This window comes from Stenella coeruleoalba (genome assembly GCF_951394435.1).
Source record: "Stenella coeruleoalba genome assembly, contig: scaffold_216, whole genome shotgun sequence".
Taxonomy (NCBI): domain Eukaryota; kingdom Metazoa; phylum Chordata; class Mammalia; order Artiodactyla; family Delphinidae; genus Stenella; species Stenella coeruleoalba.
In genome coordinates, this window is record NW_027645919.1 from 44021 (window position 1) to 70118 (window position 26098).

General features: G+C 43.7%; 1 long non-coding RNA gene across 1 annotated transcript in view; it reads right to left on the reverse strand.

Annotated features, from left to right (window-relative positions):
• Positions 1-1180: 1180 nt before the first annotated feature.
• The window catches only part of LOC307181481, a 422264-nt gene continuing 397346 nt past the window's right edge, over positions 1181-26098 (reverse strand). The window contains exon 3 of the long non-coding RNA XR_013826871.1: positions 1181-1306. This is a non-coding gene — a long non-coding RNA (uncharacterized lncRNA). The remainder of the gene's footprint in view (positions 1307-26098) is intronic.

The window sequence follows — 26098 nt, forward strand, 5'->3', positions numbered from 1 at the left end:
CCTAAGAATGTACCTGACTAGTAAGTATCTTAAAACCTATGGATTGCTATGTCTCCGAAAGAGAATCAAGCATGTGTACAGGGGCATAAACGCAGCAGTGATAGGATTGGAGAGGTTCGGTGAGCAAATGAAGACCCTTTGAAGTCATATTGCATGGTACCCATTCCACGGGTTTCAACTACCCAGGTTTAAGGTATTCTTCCTTCAGCTAAAACATGCATGTGGAACCTAGAGTATGATCAACCATGTGATCGGGAGACGTGTTCAAATATGTCTCAGTTTTCGTACCCTGGTACTCGGGTGCAACATTCAAGACGCTTTACTAACACTCTCCCGACTTGGAGAGTCAGCGCCTTTAACCTCCTGTTTGGCCCAGTTTGCAATTTCTGCGGAAGATGAACAGGAATAGCGAGAACCAATGAGAGACTAGCTGGAGGTGTCTGGACGGGCAAATTTAACTCTCATTTCCCACCAGGAAGAGGAATTAACCAAAGGCTCAGCGTGCCGTGCCGGAACTAGATTAGGGCCTGAAGCCATCCTGCGGTGTTGCGGCCAGCTCACAAGAAAGCGAGTTGAAGAAAGGAGCTCAGGGGAACTGTAATTCACAAACCTGCAGAGTTATAAATGACAGCTATCGTCCAAAAATAGACTGAAGTAAGGCTGCCAAGAGGACTTGAAAGCGGGGCAGAATTGCAGGAAACCGATTTCAGGAGGTAGACTGGAATTGCATTGAAAGCATAGGAAAAGAGGCAGAACGTCCACAATGATGCACTTGGCCAAAAAGGGCGTATGCGTTTTTTCCTGAATATATTCAGGAAAAAACGCATACGCCCTTTTTGGCCAACCAAGCAAGCTTGCAAAGGAAATCTGCACTACAATGAAGTCTCACTTCCCCCCGGTCAAAAGGGCCATCTGAAAAAAGTGTAAAATCCAGAAAGGCAGGACAGGCCATGGAGAACTGGGAGCCTTGTTATGCTGATGGGCGGGATGTAAATTGCCAACAACCACTCGGGAGAAGTGTATGGTGTTTCCTGAAACATCTAAAAAACAAAGCAACAGAACCTAGGGCACTTCCACTTATGGTCCTATAGCTTAGGGAAATGAAAATCAAAAAGACACAGCCACCCCAAAGTTTGGAACGGCTCTGTTTACAAGAACCTCGTTTACAGTACAAGTTCAACATCGCAGAAAGTGAAAAATGGATAAAAAAGTTGTGGTATTTACTTACAAAGCAATATCACTCAGCAATGAAATCTGTGTCATCAGGCCCTTAGCAACACAATGAGTGGATTCAGGTATGATGATTCTAACTGAAATAAGTCACACAGAAAAAGAAACATCATAAGATATCAGTAATACACGGAATGTAAACTTGGCTACACAGGAACTGAATTACAGAACAGAACAGGGTCTCAAATTTAGAAAACCAACTTATGCTTGCTTAAGGGTAAAGGTGAGTTGGGGTGCTGCATAAAACCAGAGATTGAAATGAGCACAGATAAAGTTCCTTAAGCCAAATATGGAATAGACAAGAGCTACTCCTTGCTCAACGAAATGGACTCAACACCCCATATTAAACGCCTAAGAATGTTCCTGACTAGTAAGTATCTTAAAACCTATGGATTGCTATGTCTCCGAAAGAGAATCAAGCATGTGCACAGGGGCATAAACGCAGCAGTGATAGGATTGGAGAGGTTCGTGAGCAAATGAAGACCCTTTGAAGTCATATTGCATGGTACCCATTCCACGGGTTTCAACTACCCAGGTATAAGGTATTCTTCCTTCAGCTAAAACATGCATGTGGAACCTAGAGTATGATCAACCATGTGATCGGTAGACGTGTTAAAATATGTCACAGTTTTCGTACGCTGGTACTCGGGTGCAACATTCCAGACGCTTTACTAACACTCTCCCCACTTGGAGAGTCAGTCCCTTTAACCTCCTGTTTGGCCCAGTTTGCAATTTCTGTGGAAGATGAACAGGAATAGCGAGAACCAATGAGAGACTAGGTGGAGGTGTCTGGATGGGCAAATTTAACTTTCATTTCCCACCAGGAAGAGGAATTAACCAAAGGCTCAGCGTGCCATGCCAGAACCAGATTAGGGCCTGAAGCCATCCTGCGGTGTTGCGGCCAGGTCACAAGAAAGCGAGTTGAAGAAAGGAGCTCAGGGGCACTGTAATTCACAAACCTGCAGAGTTATAAATGACAGCTATCGTCCAAAAATAGACTGAAGTAAGGCTGCCAAGAGGACTTGAAAGCGGGGCAGAATTGCAGGAAACCGATTTCAGGAGGTAGACTGGAATTGCATTGAAAGCATAGGAAAAGAGGCAGAACGTCCACAATGATGCACTTGGCCAAAAAGGGCGTATGCGTTTTTTCCTGAATATATTCAGGAAAAAACGCATACGCCCTTTTTGGCCAACCAAGCAAGCTTGCAAAGGAAATCTGCACTACAATGAAGTCTCACTTCTCCCCGGTCAAAAGGGCCATCTGAAAAAAGTGTAAAATTCAGAAAGGCAGGACAGGCCATGGAGAACTGGGAGCCTTGTTATGCTGATGGGCGGGATGTAAATTGCCAACAACCACTCGGGAGAAGTGTATGGTGTTTCCTGAAACATCTAAAAAACAAAGCAACAGAACCTAGGGCACTTCTACTTATGGTCCTATAGCTTAGGGAAATTAAAATCAAAAAGACACAGCCACCCCAAAGTTTGGAACGGCTCTGTTTACAAGAACCTCGTTTACAGTACAAGTTAAACATCGCAGAAAGTGAAAAATGGAGAAAGAAGTTGTGGTATTTACTTACAAAGCAATATCACTCAGCAATGAAATCTGTGTCATCAGGCCCTTAGCAGCACAATGAGTGGATTCAGGTATGATGATTCTAACTGAAATAAGTCACACAGAAAAAGAAACATCATAAGATATCAGTAATACACGGAATGTAAACTTGGCTACACAGGAACTGAATTACAGAACAGAACAGGGTCTCAAATTTAGAAAACCAACTTATGCTTGCTTAAGGGGAAAGGTGAGTTGGGGTGCTGCATAAAACCAGAGATTGAAATGAGCACAGATAAAGTTCCTTAAGTCAAATATGGAATAGACAAGAGCTACTCCTTGCTCAACGAAATGGACTCAACACCGCATATTAAACGCCTAAGAATGTACCTGACTAGTAAGTATCTTAAAACCTATGGATTGCTATGTCTCCGAAAGAGAATCAAGCATGTGTACAGGGGCATAAACGCAGCAGTGATAGGATTGGAGAGGTTCGGTGAGCAAATGAAGACCCTTTGAAGTCATATTGCATGGTACCCATTCCACGGGTTTCAACTACCCAGGTTTAAGGTATTCTTCCTTCAGCTAAAACATGCATGTGGAACCAAGAGTATGATCATCCGTGTGAACGGGAGACGTGTTCAAATATGTCTCAGTTTTCCTCCCCTGGTACTCGGGTGCAACATTCCAGACGCTTTACTAACACTCTCCCGACTTGGAGAGTCAGCGCCTTTAACCTCCTGTTTGGCCCAGTTTGCAATTTCTGCGGAAGATGGACAGGAATAGCGAGAACCAATGAGAGACTAGCTGGAGGTGTCTGGACGGGCAAATTTAACTCTCATTTCCCACCAGGAACAGGAAATAACCAGAGGGTCAGCGTGCCATGCCGGAACCAGATAAGGGCCTGAAGCCATCCTGCGGTGTTGCGGCCAGGTCACAAGAAAGCGAGTTGAAGAAAGGAGCTCAGGGGCACTGTAATTCACAAACCTGCAGAGTTATAAATGACAGCTATCGTCCAAAAATAGACTGAAGTAAGCCTGCCAAGAGGACTTGAAAGCGGGGCAGAATTGCAGGAAACCGATTTCAGGAGGTAGACTGGAATTGCATTGAAAGCATAGGAAAAGAGGCAGAACGACCACAATGATGCACTTGGCCAAAAAGGGCGTATGCGTTTTTTCCTGAATATATTCAGGAAAAAACGCATACGCTCTTTTTGGCCAACCAAGCAAACTTTCAAAGGAAATCTGCACTACAATGAAGTCTCACTTCCCTCTGGTCAAAAGGGCCATCTGAAAAAAGTGTAAAATCCAGAAAGGCAGGACAGGCCATGGAGAACTGGGAGCCTTGTTATGCTGATGGGCGGGATGTAAATTGCCAACAGACACTCGGGAGAAGTGTATGGTGTTTCCTGAAACATCTAAAAAACAAAGCAACAGAGCCTAGGGCACTGCAACTTATGGTCCTATAGCTTAGGGAAATTAAAATCAAAAAGACACAGCCACCCCAAAATTTGGAACGGCTCTGTTTACAAGAACCTCGTCTACAGTACAAGTTCAACATCGCAGAAAGTGAAAAATGGATAAAGAAGTTGTGGTATTTACTTACAAAGCAATATCACTCAGCAATGAAATCTGTGTCATCAGGCCCTTAGCAGCACAATGAGTGGATTCAGGTATGATGATTCTAACTGAAGTAAGTCACACAGAAAAAGAAACATCATAAGATACCAGTAATACACGGAATGTAAACTTGGCTACACAGGAACTGAATTACAGAACAGAACAGGGTCTCAAATTTAGAAAACCAACTTATGCTTGCTTAAGGGTAAAGGTGAGTTGGGGTGCTGCATAAAACCAGAGATTGAAATGAGCACAGATAAAGTTCCTTAAGCCAAATATGGAATAGACAAGAGCTACTCCTTGCTCAACGAAATGGACTCAACACCGCATATTAAACGCCTAAGAATGTACCTGACTAGTAAGTATCTTAAAACCTATGGATTGCTATGTCTCCGAAAGAGAATCAAGCATGTGTACAGGGGCATAAACGCAGCAGTGATAGGATTGGAGAGGTTCGGTGAGCAAATGAAGACCCTTTGAAGTCATATTGCATGGTACCCATTCCACGGGTTTCAACTACCCAGGAACTGAATTACAGAACAGAACAGGGTCTCAAATTTAGAAAACCAACTTATGCTTGCTTAAGGGGAAAGGTGAGTTGGGGTGCTGCATAAAACCAGAGATTGAAAAGAGCACAGATAAAGTTCCTTAAGCCAAATATGGAATAGACAAGAGCTACTCCTTGCTCAATGAAATGGACTCAACACCGCATATTAAACGCCTAAGAATGTACCTGACTAGTAAGTATCTTAAAACCTATGGATTGCTATGTCTCCGAAAGAGAATCAAGCATGTGTACAGGGGCATAAACGCAGCAGTGATAGGATTGGAGAGGTTCGGTGAGCAAATGAAGACTCTTTGAGGTCATATTGCATGGTACCCATTACACGGGTCTCAACTCTCCAGGTTTAAGGTATTCTTCCTTCAGCTAAAACATGCATGTGGAACCCAAGTATGATCAACCATGTGAATGGGAGACGTGTTCAAATATGTCTCAGTTTTCCTCCCCTGGTACTCGGGTGCAACATTCCAGACGCTTTACTAACACTCTCCCGACTTGGAGAGTCAGTCCCTTTAACCTCCTGTTTGGCCCAGTTTGCAATTTCTACGGAAGATGAACAGGAATAGCGAGAACCAATGAGAGACTAGCTGGAGGTGTCTGGACGGGCAAATTTAACTCTCATTTCCCACCAGGAAGAGGAATTAACCAAAGGCTCAGCGTGCCGTGCCAGAACCAGATTAGGGCCTGAAGCCATCCTGCGGTGTTGTGGCCAGGTCACAAGAAAGCGAGTTGAAGAAAGGAGCTCAGGGGCACTGTAATTCACAAACCTGCAGAGTTATAAATGACAGCTATCGTCCAAAAATAGACTGAAGTAAGGCTGCCAAGAGGACTTGAAAGCGGGGCAGCATTGCAGGAAACCGATTTCAGGAGGTAGACTGGAATTGCATTGAAAGCATAGGAAAAGAGGCAGAACGTCCACAATGATGCACTTGGCCAAAAAGGGCGTATGCATTTTTTCCTGAATATATTCAGGAAAAAAACGCATACGCCCTTTTTGGCCAACCAAGCAAGCTTGCAAAGGAAATCTGCACTACAATGAAGTCTCACTTCCCCCCGGTCAAAAGGGCCATCTGAAAAAAGTGTAAAATCCAGAAAGGCAGGACAGGCCATGGAGAACTGGGAGCCTTGTTATGCTGATTTGCAGGATGTAAATTGCCAACAACCACTCGGGAGAAGTGTATGGTGTTTCCTGAAACATCTAAAAAACAAAGCAACAGAACCTAGGGCACTTCTACTTATGGTCCTATAGCTTAGGGAAATTAAAATCAAAAAGACACAGCCACCCCAAAGTTTGGAACGGCTCTGTTTACAAGAACCTCGTTTACAGTACAAGTTAAACATCGCAGAAAGTGAAAAATGGAGAAAGAAGTTGTGGTATTTACTTACAAAGCAATATCACTCAGCAATGAAATCTGTGTCATCAGGCCCTTAGCAGCACAATGAGTGGATTCAGGTATGATGATTCTAACTGAAATAAGTCACACAGAAAAAGAAACATCATAAGATATCAGTAATACACGGAATGTAAACTTGGCTACACAGGAACTGAATTATAGAACAGAACAGGGTCTCAAATTTAGAAAACCAACATATTCTTGCTTAAGGGGAAAGGTGAGTTGGGGTGCTGCATAAAACCAGAGATTGAAATGAGCACAGATAAAGTTCCTTAAGCCAAATATGGAATAGACAAGAGCTACTCCTTGCTCAACGAAATGGACTCAACACCGCATATTAAACACCTAAGAATGTACCTGACTAGTAAGTATCTTAAAACCTATGGATTGCTATGTCTCCGAAAGAGAATCAAGCATGTGTACAGGGGCGTAAACGCAGCTGTGATAAGATTGGAAAGGTTCGGTGAGCAAATGAAGACCCTTTGAAGTCATATTGCATGGTACCCATTCCACGGGTTTCAACTACCCAGGTTTTAGGTATTCTTCCTTCAGCTAAAACATGCATGTGGCACCCAGAGTATGATCAACCATGTGATCGGGAGACGTGTTCAAATATGTCTCAGTTTTCGTACCCTGGTACTCGGGTGCAACATTCCAGACGCTTTACTAACACTCTCCCGACTTGGAGAGTCAGTCCCTTTAACCTCCTGTTTGGCCCAGTTTGCAATTTCTGCAGAAGATGAACAGGAATAGCGAGAACCAATGAGAGACTAGCTGGAGGTGTCTGGACGGGCAAATTTAACTCTCATTTCCCACCAGGAAGAGGAATTAACCAAAGGCTCAGCGTGCCGTGCCGGAACCAGATTAGGGCCTGAAGCCATCCTGCGGTGTTGCGGCCAGCTCACAAGAAAGCGAGTTGAAGAAAGGAGCTCAGGGGCACTGTAATTCACAAACATGCAGAGTTATAAATGACAGCTATCGTCCAAAAATATACTGAAGTAAGGCTGCCAAGAGGACTTGAAAGCGGGGCAGAATTGCAGGAAACCGATTTCAGGAGGTAGACTGGAATTGCATTGAAAGCATAGGAAAAGAGGCAGAACGTCCACAATGATGCACTTGGCCAAAAAGGGCGTATGCGTTTTTTCCTGAATATATTCAGGAAAAAACGCATACGCCCTTTTTGGCCAACCAAGCAAGCTTGCAAAGGAAATCTGCACTACAATGAAGTCTCACTTCTCCCCGGTCAAAAGGGCCATCTGAAAAAAGTGTAAAATCCAGAAAGGCAGGACAGGCCATGGAGAACTGGGAGCCTTGTTATGCTGATGGGCGGGATGTAAATTGCCAACAACCACTCGGGAGAAGTGTATGGTGTTTCCTGAAACATCTAAAAAACAAAGCAACAGAGCCTAGGGCACTGCCACTTATGGTCCTATAGCTTAGGGAAATTAAAATAAAAAAGACACAGCCACCCCAAAGTTTGGGACGCCTCTGTTTACAAGAACCTCGTTTACAGTACAAGTTCAACATCGCAGAAAGTGAAAAATGGAGAAAGAAGTTGTGGTATTTACTTACAAAGCAATATCACTCAGCAATGAAATCTGTGTCATCAGGCCCTTAGCAGCACAATGAGTGGATTCAGGTATGATGATTCTAACTGAAATAAGTCACACAGAAAAAGAAACATCATAAGATATCAGTAATACACGGAATATAAACTTGGCTACACAGGAACTGAATTACAGAACAGAACAGGGTCTCAAATTTAGAAAACCAACTTATGCTTGCTTAAGGGTAAAGGTGAGTTGGGGTGCTGCATAAAACCAGAGATTGAAATGAGCACAGATAAAGTTCCTTAAGTCAAATATGGAATAGACAAGAGGTACTCCTTGCTCAACGAAATGGACTCAACACCACATATTAAACGCCTAAGAATGTACCTGACTAGTAAGTATCTTAAAACCTATGGATTGCTATGTCTCCGAAAGAGAATCAAGCATGTGTACAGGGGCATAAACGCAGCAGTGATAGGATTGGAGAGGTTCGGTGAGCAAATGAAGACCCTTTGAAGTCATATTGCATGGTACCCATTCCACGGGTTTCAACTACCCAGGTTTAAGGTATTCTTCCTTCAGCTAAAACATGCATGTGGAACCAAGAGTATGATCATCCGTGTGAACGGGAGACGTGTTCAAATATGTCTCAGTTTTCCTCCCCTGGTACTCGGGTGCAACATTCCAGACGCTTTACTAACACTCTCCCGACTTGGAGAGTCAGCGCCTTTAACCTCCTGTTTGGCCCAGTTTGCAATTTCTGTGGAAGATGGACAGGAATAGCGAGAACCAATGAGAGACTAGCTGGAGGTGTCTGGACGGGCAAATTTAACTCTCATTTCCCACCAGGAACAGGAAATAACCAGAGGGTCAGCGTGCCATGCCGGAACCAGATAAGGGCCTGAAGCCATCCTGCGGTGTTGCGGCCAGCTCACAAGAAAGCGAGTTGAAGAAAGGAGCTCAGGGGCACTGTAATTCACAAACCTGCAGAGTTATAAATGACAGCTATCGTCCAAAAATATACTGAAGTAAGCCTGCCAAGAGGACTTGAAAGCGGGGCAGAATTGCAGGAAACCGATTTCAGGAGGTAGACTGGAATTGCATTGAAAGCATAGGAAAAGAGGCAGAACGACCACAATGATGCACTTGGCCAAAAAGGGCGTATGCGTTTTTTCCTGAATATATTCAGGAAAAAACGCATACGCCCTTTTTGGCCAACCAAGCAAACTTGCAAAGGAAATCTGCACTACAATGAAGTCTCACTTCCCTCTGGTCAAAAGGGCCATCTGAAAAAAGTGTAAAATCCAGAAAGGCAGGACAGGCCATGGAGAACTGGGAGCCTTGTTATGCTGATGGGCGGGATGTAAATTGCCAACAGACACTCGGGAGAAGTGTATGGTGTTTCCTGAAACATCTAAAAAACAAAGCAACAGAGCCTAGGGCACTTCCACTTATGGTCCTATAGCTTAGGGAAATTAAAATCAAAAAGACACAGCCACCCCAAAATTTGGAACGGCTCTGTTTACAAGAACCTCGTTTACAGTACAAGTTCAACATCGCAGAAAGTGAAAAATGGATAAAGAAGTTGTGGTATTTACTTACAAAGCAATATCACTCAGCAATGAAATCTGTGTCATCAGGCCCTTAGCAGCACAATGAGTGGATTCAGGTATGATGATTCTAACTGAAGTAAGTCACACAGAAAAAAAACATCATAAGATATCAGTAATACACGGAATGTAAACTTGGCTACACAGGAACTGAATTACAGAACAGAACAGGGTCTCAAATTTAGAAAACCAACTTATGCTTGCTTAAGGGTAAAGGTGAGTTGGGGTGCTGCATAAAACCAGAGATTGAAATGAGCACAGATAAAGTTCCTTAAGCCAAATATGGAATAGACAAGAGCTACTCCTTGCTCAATGAAATGGACTCAACACCGCATATTAAACGCCTAAGAATGTACCTGACTAGTAAGTATCTTAAAACCTATGGATTGCTATGTCTCCGAAAGAGAATCAAGCATGTGTACAGGGGCATAAACGCAGCAGTGATAGGATTGGAGAGGTTCGGTGAGCAAATGAAGACCCTTTGAAGTCATATTGCATGGTACCCATTCCACGGGTTTCAACTACCCAGGAACTGAATTACAGAACAGAACAGGGTCTCAAATTTAGAAAACCAACTTATGCTTGCTTAAGGGGAAAGGTGAGTTGGGGTGCTGCATAAAACCAGAGATTGAAATGAGCACAGATAAAGTTCCTTAGGCCAAATATGGAATAGACAAGAGCTACTCCTTGCTCAACGAAATGGACTCAACACCGCATATTAAACGCCTAAGAATGTACCTGACTAGTAAGTATCTTAAAACCTATGGATTGCTATGTCTCCGAAAGAGAATCAAGCATGTGTACAGGGGCATAAACGCAGCACTGATAGGATTGGAGAGGTTCGGTGAGCAAATGAAGACCCTTTGAGGTCATATTGCATGGTACCCATTACACGGGTCTCAACTCTCCAGGTTTAAGGTATTCTTCCTTCAGCTAAAACATGCATGTGGAACCCAAGTATGATCAACCATGTGAACGGGAGACGTGTTCAAATATGTCTCAGTTTTCCTCCCCTGGTACTCGGGTGCAACATTCCAGACGCTTTACTAACACTCTCCCCACTTGGAGAGTCAGTCCCTTTAACCTCTTGTTTGGCCCAGTTTGCAATTTCTGCGGAAGATGAACAGGAATAGCGAGAACCAATGAGAGGCTAGCTGGAGGTGTCTGGACGGGCAAATTTAACTCTCATTTCCCACCAGGAAGAGGAAATAACCAAAGGCTCAGCGTGCCGTACCGGAACCAGATTAGGGCCTGAAGCCATCCTGCGGTGTTGCGGCCAGCTCAAAAGAAAGCGAGTTGAAGAAAGGAGCTCAGGGGCACTGTAATTCACAAACCTGCAGAGTTATAAATGACAGCTATTGTCCAAAAATATACTGAAGTAAGGCTGCCAAGAGGACTTGAAAGTGGGGCAGAATTGCAGGAAACCGATTTCAGGAGGTAGACTGGAATTGCATTGAAAGCATAGGAAAAGAGGCAGAACGTCCACAATGATGCACTTGGCCAAAACGGGCGTATGCGTTTTTTCCTGAATATATTCAGGAAAAAACGCATACGCCCTTTTTGGCCAACCAAGCAAGCTTGCAAAGGAAATCTGCACTACAATGAAGTCTCACTTCCCCCCGGTCAAAAGGGCCATCTGAAAAAAGTGTAAAATCCAGAAAGGCAGGACAGGCCATGGAGAACTGGGAGCCTTGTTATGCTGATGGGCGGGATGTAAATTGCCAACAACCACTCGGGAGAAGTGTATGGTGTTTCCTGAAACATCTAAAAAACAAAGCAACAGAGCCTAGGGCACTTCCACTTATGGTTCTGTAGCTTAGGGAATTTAAAATCAAAAAGACACAGCCACCCCAAAGTTTGGAACGGCTCTGTTTACAAGAACCTCGTTTACAGTACAAGTTCAACATCGCAGAAAGTGAAAAATGGAGAAAGAAGTTGTGGTATTTACTTACAAAGCAATATCACTCAGCAATGAAATATGTGTCATCAGGCCCTTAGCAGCACAATGAGTGGATTCAGGTATGATGATTCTAACTGAAATAAGTCACACAGAAAAAGAAACATCATAAGATATCAGTAATACACGGAATGTAAACTTGGCTACACAGGAACTGAATTACAGAACAGAACAGGGTCTCAAATTTAGAAAACCAACTTATGCTTGCTTAAGGGGAAAGGTGAGTTGGGGTGCTGCATAAAACCAGAGATTGAAATGAGCACAGATAAAGTTCCTTAAGTCAAATATGGAATAGACAAGAGCTACTCCTTGCTCAACGAAATGGACTCAACACCGCATATTAAACGCCTAAGAATGTACCTGACTAGTAAGTATCTTAAAACCTATGGATTGCTATGTCTCCGAAAGAGAATCAAGCATGTGTACAGGGGCATAAACGCAGCAGTGATAGGATTGGAGAGGTTCGGTGAGCAAATGAAGACCCTTTGAAGTCATATTGCATGGTACCCATTCCACGGGTTTCAACTACCCAGGTTTAAGGTATTCTTCCTTCAGCTAGAACATGCATGTGGAACCAAGAGTATGATCATCCGTGTGAACGGGAGACGTGTTCAAATATGTCTCAGTTTTCCTCCCCTGGTACTCGGGTGCAACATTCCAGACGCTTTACTAACACTCTCCCGACTTGGAGAGTCAGCGCCTTTAACCTCCTGTTTGGCCCAGTTTGCAATTTCTGCGGAAGATGGACAGGAATAGCGAGAACCAATGAGAGACTAGCTGGAGGTGTCTGGACGGGCAAATTTAACTCTCATTTCCCACCAGGAACAGGAAATAACCAAAGGCTCAGCGTGCCGTGCCAGAACCAGATAAGGGCCTGAAGCCATCCTGCGGTGTTGCGGCCAGCTCACAAGAAGCGAGTTGAAGAAAGGAGCTCAGGGGCACTGTAATTCACAAACCTGCAGAGTTATAAATGACAGCTATCGTCCAAAAATATACTGAAGTAAGCCTGCCAAGAGGACTTGAAAGCGGGGCAGAATTGCAGGAAACCGATTTCAGGAGGTAGACTGGAATTGCATTGAAAGCATAGGAAAAGAGGCAGAACGTCCACAATGATGCACTTGGCCAAAAAGGGCGTATGCGTTTTTTCCTGAATATATTCAGGAAAAAACGCATACGCCCTTTTTGGCCAACCAAGCAAACTTGCAAAGGAAATCTGCACTACAATGAAGTCTCACTTCCCTCTGGTCAAAAGGGCCATCTGAAAAAAGTGTAAAATCCAGAAAGGCAGGACAGGCCATGGAGAACTGGGAGCCTTGTTATGCTGATGGGCGGGATGTAAATTGCCAACAGACACTCGGGAGAAGTGTATGGTGTTTCCTGAAACATCTAAAAAACAAAGCAACAGAGCCTAGGGCACTGCAACTTATGGTCCTATAGCTTAGGGAAATTAAAATCAAAAAGACACAGCCACCCCAAAATTTGGAACGGCTCTGTTTACAAGAACCTCGTTTACAGTACAAGTTCAACATCGCAGAAAGTGAAAAATGGATAAAGAAGTTGTGGTATTTACTTACAAAGCAATATCACTCAGCAATGAAATCTGTGTCATCAGGCCCTTAGCAGCACAATGAGTGGATTCAGGTATGATGATTCTAACTGAAATAAGTCACACAGAAAAAGAAACATCATAAGATATCAGTAATACACGGAATGTAAACTTGGCTACACAGGAACTGAATTACAGAACAGAACAGGGTCTCAAATTTAGAAAACCAACTTATGCTTGCTTAAGGGTAAAGGTGAGTTGGGGTGCTGCATAAAACCAGAGATTGAAATGAGCACAGATAAAGTTCCTTAAGCCAAATACGGAATAGACAAGAGCTACTCCTTGCTCAACGAAATGGACTCAACACCCCATATTAAACGCCTAAGAATGTACCTGACTAGTAAGTATCTTAAAACCTATGGATTGCTATGTCTCCGAAAGAGAATCAAGCATGTGTACAGGGGCATAAACGCAGCAGTGATAGGATTGGAGAGGTTCGGTGAGCAAATGAAGACCCTTTGAAGTCATATTGCATGGTACCCATTCCACGGGTTTCAACTACCCAGGTTTAAGGTATTCTTCCTTCAGCTAAAACATGCATGTGGAACCAAGAGTATGATCATCCGTGTGAACGGGAGACGTGTTCAAATATGTCTCAGTTTTCGTACCCTGGTACTCGGGTGCAACATTCCAGACGCTTTACTAACACTCTCCCCACTTGGAGAGTCAGCGCCTTTAACCTCCTGTTTGGCCCAGTTTGCAATTTCTGCGGAAGATGAACAGGAATAGCGAGAACCAATGAGAGACTAGCTGGAGGTGTCTGGACGGGCAAATTTAACTCTCATTTCCAACCAGGAACAGGAAATAACCAAAGGCTCAGCGTGCCGTGCCAGAACCAGATAAGGGCCTGAAGCCATCCTGCGGTGTTGCGGCCAGCTCACAAGAAAGCGAGTTGAAGAAAGGAGCTCAGGGGCACTGTAATTCACAAACCTGCAGAGTTATAAATGACAGCTATCGTCCAAAAATATACTGAAGTAAGGCTGCCAAGAGGACTTGAAAGCGGGGCAGAATTGCAGGAAACCGATTTCAGGAGGTAGACTGGAATTGCATTGAAAGCATAGGAAAAGAGGCAGAACGTCCACAATGATGCACTTGGCCAAAAAGGGCGTATGCGTTTTTTCCTGAATATATTCAGGAAAAAACGCATACGCCCTTTTTGGCCAACCAAGCAAACTTGCAAAGGAAATCTGCACTACAATGAAGTCTCACTTCCCTCTGGTCAAAAGGGCCATCTGAAAAAAGTGTAAAATCCAGAAAGGCAGGACAGGCCATGGAGAACTCGGAGCCTTGTTACGCTGATGGGCGGGATGTAAATTGCCAACAGACACTCGGGAGAAGTGTATGGTGTTTCCTGAAACATCTAAAAAACAAAGCAACAGAGCCTAGGGCACTGCAACTTATGGTCCTATAGCTTAGGGAAATTAAAATCAAAAAGACACAGCCACCCCAAAATTTGGAACGGCTCTGTTTACAAGAACCTCGTTTACAGTACAAGTTCAATATCGCAGAAAGTGAAAAATGGATAAAGAAGTTGTGGTATTTACTTACAAAGCAATATCACTCAGCAATGAAATCTGTGTCATCAGGCCCTTAGCAGCACAATGAGTGGATTCAGGTATGATGATTCTAACTGAAATAAGTCACACAGAAAAAGAAACATCATAAGATATCAGTAATACACGGAATGTAAACTTGGCTACACAGGAACTGAATTACAGAACAGAACAGGGTCTCAAATTTAGAAAACCAACTTATGCTTGCTTAAGGGTAAAGGTGAGTTGGGGTGCTGCATAAAACCAGAGATTGAAATGAGCACAGATAAAGTTCCTTAAGCCAAATATGGAATAGACAAGAGCTACTCCTTGCTCAACGAAATGGACTCAACACCCCATATTAAACGCCTAAGAATGTACCTGACTAGTAAGTATCTTAAAACCTATGGATTGCTATGTCTCCGAAAGAGAATCAAGCATGTGTACAGGGGCATAAACGCAGCAGTGATAGGATTGGAGAGGTTCGGTGAGCAAATGAAGACCCTTTGAAGTCATATTGCATGGTACCCATTCCACGGGTTTCAACTACCCAGGTTTAAGGTATTCTTCCTTCAGCTAAAACATGCATGTGGAACCAAGAGTATGATCATCCGTGTGAACGGGAGACGTGTTCAAATATGTCTCAGTTTTCCTCCCCAGGTACTCGGGTGCAACATTCCAGACGCTTTACTAACACTCTCCTGACTTGGAGAGTCAGCGCCTTTAACCTCCTGTTTGGCCCAGTTTGCAATTTCTGCGGAAGATGAACAGGAATAGCGAGAACCAATGAGAGACTAGCTGGAGGTGTCTGGACGGGCAAATTTAACTCTCATTTCCCACCAGGAACAGGAAATAACCAAAGGCTCAGCGTGCCGTGCCAGAACCCGATAAGGGCCTGAAGCCATCCTGCGGTGTTGCGGCCAGCTCACAAGAAGCGAGTTGAAGAAAGGAGCTCAGGGGCACTGTAATTCACAAACCTGCAGAGTTATAAATGACAGCTATCGTCCAAAAATATACTGAAGTAAGGCTGCCAAGAGGACTTGAAAGCGGGGCAGAATTGCAGGAAACCGATTTCAGGAGGTAGACTGGAATTGCATTGAAAGCATAGGAAAAGAGGCAGAACGTCCACAATGATGCACTTGGCCAAAAAGGGCGTATGCGTTTTTTCCTGAATATATTCAGGAAAAAACGCATACGCCCTTTTTGGCCAACCAAGCAAACTTGCAAAGGAAATCTGCACTACAATGAAGTCTCACTTCCCTCTGGTCAAAAGGGCCATCTGAAAAAAGTGTAAAATCCAGAAAGGCAGGACAGGCCATGGGGAACTCGGAGCCTTGTTACGCTGATGGGCGGGATGTAAATTGCCAACAGACACTCGGGAGAAGTGTATGGTGTTTCCTGAAACATCTAAAAAACAAAGCAACAGAGCCTAGGGCACTGCAACTTATGGTCCTATAGCTTAGGGAAATTAAAATCAAAAAGACACAGCCACCCCAAAATTTGGAACGGCTCTGTTTACAAGAACCTCGTTTACAGTACAAGTTCAATACCGCAGAAAGTGAAAAATGGATAAAGAAGTTGTGGTATTTACTTACAAAGCAATATCACTCAGCAATGAAATCTGTGTCATCAGGCCCTTAGCAGCACAATGAGTGGATTCAGGTATGATGATTCTAACTGAAATAAGTCACACAGAAAAAGAAACATCATAAGATATCAGTAATACACGGAATGTAAACTTGGCTACACAGGAACTGAATTACAGAACAGAACAGGGTCTCAAATTTAGAAAACCAACTTATGCTTGCTTAAGGGTAAAGGTGAGTTGGGGTGCTGCATAAAACCAGAGATTGAAATGAGCACAGATAAAGTTCCTTAAGCCAAATACGGAATAGACAAGAGCTACTCCTTGCTCAACGAAATGGACTCAACACCCCATATTAAACGCCTAAGAATGTACCTGACTAGTAAGTATCTTAAAACCTATGGATTGCTATGTCTCCGAAAGAGAATCAAGCATGTGTACAGGGGCATAAACGCAGCAGTGATAGGATTGGAGAGGTTCGGTGAGCAAATGAAGACCCTTTGAAGTCATATTGCATGGTACCCATTCCACGGGTTTCAACTACCCAGGTTTAAGGTATTCTTCCTTCAGCTAAAACATGCATGTGGAACCAAGAGTATGATCATCCGTGTGAACGGGAGACGTGTTCAAATATGTCTCAGTTTTCGTACCCTGGTACTCGGGTGCAACATTCCAGACGCTTTACTAACACTCTCCCGACTTGGAGAGTCAGCGCCTTTAACCTCCTGTTTGGCCCAGTTTGCAATTTCTGCGGAAGATGAACAGGAATAGCGAGAACCAATGAGAGACTAGCTGGAGGTGTCTGGACGGGCAAATTTAACTCTCATTTCCCACCAGGAACAGGAAATAACCAAAGGCTCAGCGTGCCGTGCCAGAACCAGATAAGGGCCTGAAGCCATCCTGCGGTGTTGCGGCCAGCTCACAAGAAAGCGAGTTGAAGAAAGGAGCTCAGGGGCACTGTAATTCACAAACCTGCAGAGTTATAAATGACAGCTATCGTCCAAAAATATACTGAAGTAAGCCTGCCAAGAGGACTTGAAAGCGGGGCAGAATTGCAGGAAACCGATTTCAGGAGGTAGACTGGAATTGCATTGAAAGCATAGGAAAAGAGGCAGAACGTCCACAATGATGCACTTGGCCAAAAAGGGCGTATGCGTTTTTTCCTGAATATATTCAGGAAAAAACGCATACGCCCTTTTTGGCCAACCAAGCAAACTTGCAAAGGAAATCTGCACTACAATGAAGTCTCACTTCCCTCTGGTCAAAAGGGCCATCTGAAAAAAGTGTAAAATCCAGAAAGGCAGGACAGGCCATGGAGAACTGGGAGCCTTGTTATGCTGATGGGCGGGATGTAAATTGCCAACAGACACTCGGGAGAAGTGTATGGTGTTTCCTGAAACATCTAAAAAACAAAGCAACAGAGCCTAGGGCACTGCAACTTATGGTCCTATAGCTTAGGGAAATTAAAATCAAAAAGACACAGCCACCCCAAAATTTGGAACGGCTCTGTTTACAAGAACCTCGTTTACAGTACAAGTTCAACATCGCAGAAAGTGAAAAATGGATAAAGAAGTTGTGGTATTTACTTACAAAGCAATATCACTCAGCAATGAAATCTGTGTCATCAGGCCCTTAGCAGCACAATGAGTGGATTCAGGTATGATGATTCTAACTGAAGTAAGTCACACAGAAAGAGAAACATCATAAGATATCAGTAATACACGGAATGTAAACTTGGCTACACAGGAACTGAAATACAGAACAGAACAGGGTCTCAAATTTAGAAAACCAACTTATTCTTGCTTAAGGGTAAAGGTGAGTTGGGGTGCTGCATAAAACCAGAGATTGAAATGAGCACAGATAAAGTTCCTTAAGCCAAATATGGAATAGACAAGAGCTACTCCTTGCTCAACGAAATGGACTCAACACCCCATATTAAACGCCTAAGAATGTACCTGACTAGTAAGTATCTTAAAACCTATGGATTGCTATGTCTCCGAAAGAGAATCAAGCATGTGTACAGGGGCATAAACGCAGCAGTGATAGGATTGGAGAGGTTCGGTGAGCAAATGAAGACCCTTTGAAGTCATATTGCATGGTACCCATTCCACGGGTTTCAACTACCCAGGTTTTAGGTATTCTACCTTCAGCTAAAACATGCATGTGGAACCCAAGTATGATCAACCATGTGAACGGGAGACGTGTTCAAATATGTCTCAGTTTTCCTCCCCTGGTACTCGGGTGCAACATTCCAGACGCTTTACTAACACTCTCCCCACTTGGAGAGTCAGCGCCTTTAACCTCCTGTTTGGCCCAGTTTGCAATTTCTGCGGAAGATGAACAGGAATAGCGAGAACCAATGAGAGGCTAGCTGGAGGTGTCTGGACGGGCAAATTTAACTCTCATTTCCCAACAGGAAGAGGAAATAACCAAAGGCTCAGCGTGCCGTACCGGAACCAGATTAGGGCCTGAAGCCATCCTGCGGTGTTGCGGCCACCTCAAAGAAACCGAGTTGAAGAAAGGAGCTCAGGGGCACTATAATTCACAAACCTGCAGAGTTATAAATGACAGCTATCGTCCAAAAATAGACTGAAGTAAGGCTGCCAAGAGGACTTGAAAGCGGGGCAGAATTGCAGGAAACCGATTTCAGGAGGTAGACTGGAATTGCATTGAAAGCATAGGAAAAGAGGCAGAACGTCCACAATGATGCACTTGGCCAAAAAGGGCGTATGCGTTTTTTCCTGAATATATTCAGGAAAAAACGCATACGCCCTTTTTGGCCAACCAAGCAAGCTTGCAAAGGAAATCTGCACTACAATGAAGTCTCACTTCCCCCCGGTCAAAAGGGCCATCTGAAAAAAGTGTAAAATCCAGAAAGGCAGGACAGGCCATGGAGAACTGGGAGCCTTGTTATGCTGATGGGCGGGATGTAAATTGCCAACAACCACTCGGGAGTAGTGTATGGTGTTTCCTGAAACATCTAAAAAACAAAGCAACAGAACCTAGGGCACTTCCACTTATGGTCCTATAGCTTAGGGAAATTAAAATCAAAAAGACACAGCCACCCCAAAGTTTGGAACGGCTCTGTTTACAAGAACCTCGTTTACAGTACAAGTTCAACATCGCAGAAAGTGAAAAATGGAGAAAGAAGTTGTGGTATTTACTTACAAAGCAATATCACTCAGCAATGAAATCTGTGTCATCAGGCCCTTAGCAGCACAATGAGTGGATTCAGGTATGATGATTCTAACTGAAATAAGTCACACAGAAAAAGAAACATCATAAGATATCAGTAATACACGGAATGTAAACTTGGCTACACAGGAACTGAATTACAGAACAGAACAGGGTCTCAAATTTAGAAAACCAACTTATGCTTGCTTAAGGGTAAAGGTGAGTTGGGGTGCTGCATAAAACCAGAGATTGAAATGAGCACAGATAAAGTTCCTTAAGCCAAATATGGAATAGACAAGAGCTACTCCTTGCTCAACGAAATGGACTCAACACCCCATATTAAACGCCTAAGAATGTACCTGACTAGTAAGTATCTTAAAACCTATGGATTGCTATGTCTCCGAAAGAGAATCAAGCATGTGTACAGGGGCATAAACACAGCAGTGATAGGATTGGAGAGGTTCGGTGAGCAAATGAAGACCCTTTGAAGTCATATTGCATGGTACCCATTCCACGGGTTTCAACTAACCAGGTTTTAGGTATTCTTCCTTCAGCTAAAATATGCATGTGGAACCCAGAGTATGATCAACCATGTGAACGGGAGACGTGTTCAAATATGTCTCAGTTTTCCTCCCCTGGTACTCGGGTGCAACATTCCAGACGCTTTACTAACACTCTCCCCACTTGGAGAGTCAGTCCCTTTAACCTCCTGTTTGGCCCAGTTTGCAATTTCTGCGGAAGATGAACAGGAATAGCGAGAACCAATGAGAGGCTAGCTGGAGGTGTCTGGACGGGCAAATTTAACTCTCATTTCCCACCAGGAAGAGGAAATAACCAAAGGCTCAGCATGCCGGGCCGGAACCAGATTAGGGCCTGAAGCCATCCTGCGGTGTTGCGGCCAGGTCACAAGAAAGCGAGTTGAAGAAAGGAGCTCAGGGGCACTGTAATTCACAAACCTGCAGAGTTATAAATGACAGCTATCGTCCAAAAATAGACTGAAGTAAGGCTGCCAAGAGGACTTGAAAGCGGGGCAGAATTGCAGGAAACCGATTTCAGGAGGTAGACTGGAATTGCATTGAAAGCATAGGAAAAGAGGCAGAACGTCCACAATGATGCACTTGGCCAAAAAGGGCGTATGCGTTTTTTCCTGAATATATTCAGGAAAAAATGCATACGCCCTTTTTGGCCAACCAAGCAAGCTTGCAAAGGAAATCTGCACTACAATGAAGTCTCACTTCCCCCCGGTCAAAAGGGCCATCTGAAAAAAGTGTAAAATCCAGAAAGGCAGGACAGGCCATGGAGAACTGGGAGCCTTGTTATGCTGATGGGCGGGATGTAAATTGCCAACAACCACTCGGGAGAAGTGTATGGTGTTTCCTGAAACATCTAAAAAACAAAGCAACAGAGCCTAGGGCACTGCCACTTATGGTCCTATAGCTTAGGGAAATTAAAATCAAAAAGACACAGCCACCCCAAAGTTTGGGACGGCTCTGTTTACAAGAACCTCGTTTACAGTACAAGTTCAACATCGCAAAAAGTGAAAAATGGATAAAGAAGTTGTGGTATTTACTTACAAAGCAATATCACTCAGCAATGAAATCTGTGTCATCAGGCCCTTAGCAGCACAATGAGTGTATTCAGGTATGATGATTCTAACTGAAATAAGTCACACAGAAAAAGAAACATCATAAGATATCACTAATACACGGAATGTAAACTTGGCTACACAGGAACTGAATTACAGAACAGAACAGGGTCTCAAATTTAGAAAACCAACTTATTCTTGCTTAAGGGCAAAGGTGAGTTGGGGTGCTGCATAAAACCAGAGATTGAAATGAGCACAGATAAAGTTCCTTTAGCCAAATATGGAATAGACAAGAGCTACTCCTTGCTCAACGAAATGGACTCAACACCCCATATTAAACGCCTAAGAATGTACCTGTCTAGTAAGTATCTTAAAACCTATGGATTGCTATGTCTCCGAAAGAGAATCAAGCATGTGTACAGGGGCATAAACGCAGCAGTGATAGGATTGGAGAGGTTCGGTGAGCAAATGAAGACCCTTTGAAGTCATATTGCATGGTACCCATTCCACGGGTTTCAACTACCCAGGTTTAAGGTATTCTTCCTTCAGCTAAAACATGCATGTGGAACCTAGAGTATGATCAACCATGTGATCGGGAGACGTGTTCAAATATGTCTCAGTTTTCCTCCCCTGGTACTCGGGTGCAACAGTCCAGAGGCTTTACTAACACTCTCCCCACTTGGAGAGTCAGCGCCTTTAACCTCCTGTTGGCCCAGTTTGCAATTTCTGCGGAAGATGAACAGGAATAGCAAGAACCAATGAGAGGCTAGCTGGAGGTGTCTGGACGGGCAAATTTAACTCTCATTTCCCACCAGGAAGAGGAATTAACCAAAGGCTCAGCATGCCGGGCCGGAACCAGATTAGGGCCTGAAGCCATCCTGCGGTGTTGCGGCCAGGTCACAAGAAAGCGAGTTGAAGACAGGAGCTCAGGGGCACTGTAATTCACAAACCTGCAGAGTTATAAATGACAGCTATCGTCCAAAAATAGACTGAAGTAAGGCTGCCAAGAGGACTTGAAAGCGGGGCAGAATTGCAGGAAACCGATTTCAGGAGGTAGACTGGAATTGCATTGAAAGCATAGGAAAAGAGGCAGAACGTCCACAATGATGCACTTGGCCAAAAAGGGCGTATGCGTTTTTTCCTGAATATATTCAGGAAAAAACGCATACGCCCTTTTTGGCCAACCAAGCAAGCTTGCAAAGGAAATCTGCACTACAATGAAGTCTCACTTCCCCCCGGTCAAAAGGGCCATCTGAAAAAAGTGTAAAATCCAGAAAGGCAGGACAGGCCATGGAGAACTGGGAGCCTTGTTATGCTGATGGGCGGGATGTAAATTGCCAACAACCACTCGGGAGAAGTGTATGGTGTTTCCTGAAACATCTAAAAAACAAAGCAACAGAGCCTAGGGCACTTCCACTTATGGTCCTATAGCTTAGGGAAATTAAAATCAAAAAGACACAGCCACCCCAAAGTTTGGGACGCCTCCATTTACAAGAACCTCGTTTACCGTACAAGTTCAATATCACAGAAAGTGAAAAATGGATAAAGAACTTGTGGTACTTACGTACAATGCAGTATCACTCAGCAATGAAATCTATGTCATCAGGCCCGTAGCAGCATAATGAGTGGATTCAGGTACGATCATTCTAACTGAAATAAGTCACACAGAAAAAGAAACATCATAAGATATCACTAATACACGGAATGTAAACTTGGCTACACAGGAACTGCATTCCAAAACAGAACAGGGTCTCAAATTTAGAAAACCAACTTATGCTTGCTTAAGGGGAAAGGTGAGTTGGGGTGCTGCATAAAACCAGAGATTGAAATGAGCACAGATAAAGTTCCTTAAGCCAAATATGGAATAGACAAGAGCTACTCCTTGCTCAACGAAATGGACTCAACACCGCATATTAAACGCCTAAGAATGTACCTGACTAGTAAGTATCTTAAAACCTATGGATTGCTATGTCTCCGAAAGAGAATCAAGCATGTGTACAGGGGCATAAACGCAGCAGTGATAGGATTGGAGAGGTTCGGTGAGCAAATGAAGACCCTTTGAAGTCATATTGCATGGTAACCATTCCACGGGTTTCAACTACCCAGGTTTTAGGTATACTTCCTTTAGCTAAAATATTCATGTGGAACCCAGAGTATGATCAACCATGTGATCGGGAGACGTGTTCAAATATGTCTCAGTTTTCCTCCCCTGGTACTCGGGTGCAACATTCCAGACGCTTTACTAACACTCTCCCCACTTGGAGAGTCAGCGCCTTTAACCTCCTGTTTGGCCCAGTTTGCAAATTCTGCGGAAGATGAACAGGAATAGCGAGAACCAATGAGAGGCTAGCTCGAGGTGTCTGGACGGGCAAATTTAACTCTCAATTCCCACCAGGAAGAGGAAATAACCAAAGGCTCAGCGTGCCGTACCGGAACCAGATTAGGGCCTGAAGCCATCCTGCGGTGTTGCGGCCAGCTCAAAAGAAAGCGAGTTGAAGAAAGGAGCTCAGGGGCACTGTAATTCACAAACCTGCAGAGTTATAAATGACAGCTATTGTCCAAAAATATACTGAAGTAAGGCTGCCAAGAGGACTTGAAAGCGGGGCAGAATTGCAGGAAACCGATTTCAGGAGGTAGACTGGAATTGCATTGAAAGCATAGGAAAAGAGGCAGAACGTCCACAATGATGCACTTGGCCAAAACGGGCGTATGTGTTTTTTCCTGAATATATTCAGGAAAAAACGCATACGCCCTTTTTGGCCAACCAAGCAAGCTTGCAAAGGAAATCTGCACTACAATGAAGTCTCACTTCCCCCCGGTCAAAAGGGCCATCTGAAAAAAGTGTAAAATCCAGAAAGGCAGGACAGGCCATGGAGAACTGGGAGCCTTGTTATGCTGATGGGCGGGATGTAAATTGCCAACAACCACTCGGGAGAAGTGTATGGTGTTTCCTGAAACATCTAAAAAACAAAGCAACAGAACCTAGGGCACTTCCACTTATGGTCCTATAGCTTAGCGAAATTAAAATCAAAAAGACACAGCCACCCCAAAGTTTGGAACGGCTCTGTTTACAAGAACCTCGTTTACAGTACAAGTTCAACATCGCAGAAAGTGAAAAATGGATAAAGAAGTTGTGGTATTTACTTACAAAGCAATATCACTCAGCAATGAAATCTGTGTCATCAGGCCCTTAGCAGCACAATGAGTGGATTCAGGTATGATGATTCTAACTGAAGTAAGTCACACAGAAAAAGAAACATCATAAGATATCAGTAATACACGGAATGTAAACTTGGCTACACAGGAACTGAATTACAGAACAGAACAGGGTCTCAAATTTAGAAAACCAACTTATGCTTGCTTAAGGGTAAAGGTGAGTTGGGGTGCTGCATAAAACCAGAGATTGAAATGAGCACAGATAAAGTTCCTTAAGCCAAATATGGAATAGACAAGAGCTACTCCTTGCTCAACGAAATGGACTCAACAACGCATATTAAACGCCTAAGAATGTACCTGACTTGTAAGTATCTTAAAACCTATGGATTGCTATGTCTCCAAAAGAGAATCAAGCATGTGTACAGGGGCATAAACGCAGCAGTGATAGGATTGGAGAGGTTGGGTGAGCAAATGAAGACCCTTTGAACTCATATTGCATGGTACCCATTCCACGTGTTTCAACTACCTAGGTTTAAGGTATTCTTCCTTCATCTAAAACATGCATGTGGAACCTAGAGTATGATCAACCATGTGATCGGGAGACGTGTTCAAATATGTCTCAGTTTTCGTACCCTGGTACTCGGGTGCAACATTCTAGACGCTTTACTAACACTCTCCCGACTTGGAGAGTCAGTCCCTTTAACCTCCTGTTTGGCCCAGTTTGCAATTTCTGCGGAAGATGAACAGGAATAGCGAGAACCAATGGAGACTAGCTGGAGGTGTCTGGACGGGCAAATTTAACTCTCATTTCCTACCAGGAAGAGGAATTAACCAAAGGCTCAGCGTGCCATGCCAGAATCAGATTAGGGCCTGAAGCCATCCTGCGGTGTTGCGGCCAGGTCACAAGAAAGCGAGTTGAAGAAAGGAGCTCAGGGGCACTGTAATTCACAAACCTGCAGAGTTATAAATGACAGCTATCGTCCAAAAATAGACTGAAGTAAGGCTGCCAAGAGGACTTGAAAGCGGGGCAGAATTGCAGGAAACCGATTTCAGGAGGTAGACTGGAATTGCATTGAAAGCATAGGAAAAGAGGCAGAACGTCCACAATGATGCACTTGGCCAAAAAGGGCGTATGCGTTTTTTCCTGAATATATTCAGGAAAAAACGCATACGCCCTTTTTGGCCAACCAAGCAAGCTTGCAAAGGAAATCTGCACTACAATGAAGTCTCACTTCCCCCCAGTCAAAAGGGCCATCTGAAAAAAGTGTAAAATCCAGAAAGGCAGGACAGGCCATGGAGAACTGGGAGCCTTGTTATGCTGATGGGCGGGATGTAAATTGCCAACAGACACTCGGGAGAAGTGTATGGAGTTTCCTGAAACATCTAAAAAACAAAGCAACAGAGCCTAGGGCACTGCCACTTATGGTCCTATAGCTTAGGGAAATTAAAATCAAAAAGACACAGCGACCCCAAAGTTTGGGACGCCTCTGTTTACAAGAACCTCGTTTACAGTACAAGTTCAACATCGCAGAAAGTGAAAAATGGATAAAGAAGTTGTGGTATTTACTTACAAAGCAATATCACTCAGCAATGAAATCTATGTCATCAGGCCCTTAGCATCACAATGAGTGGATTCAGGTATGATGATTCTAACTGAAATAAGTCACACAGAAAATGAAACATCATAAGATATCAGTAATACACGGAATGTAAACTTGGCTACACAGGAACTGAATTACAGAACAGAACAGGGTCTCAAATTTAGAAAACCAACTTATGCTTGCTTAAGGGTAAAGGTGAGTTGGGGTGCTGCATAAAACCAGAGATTGAAATGAGCACAGATAAAGTTCCTTAAGCCAAATATAGAATAGACAAGAGCTACTCCTTGCTCAACGAAATGGACTCAACACCGCATATTAAACGCCTAAGAATGTACCTGACTAGTAAGTATCTTAAAACCTATGGATTGCTATGTCTCCAAAAGAC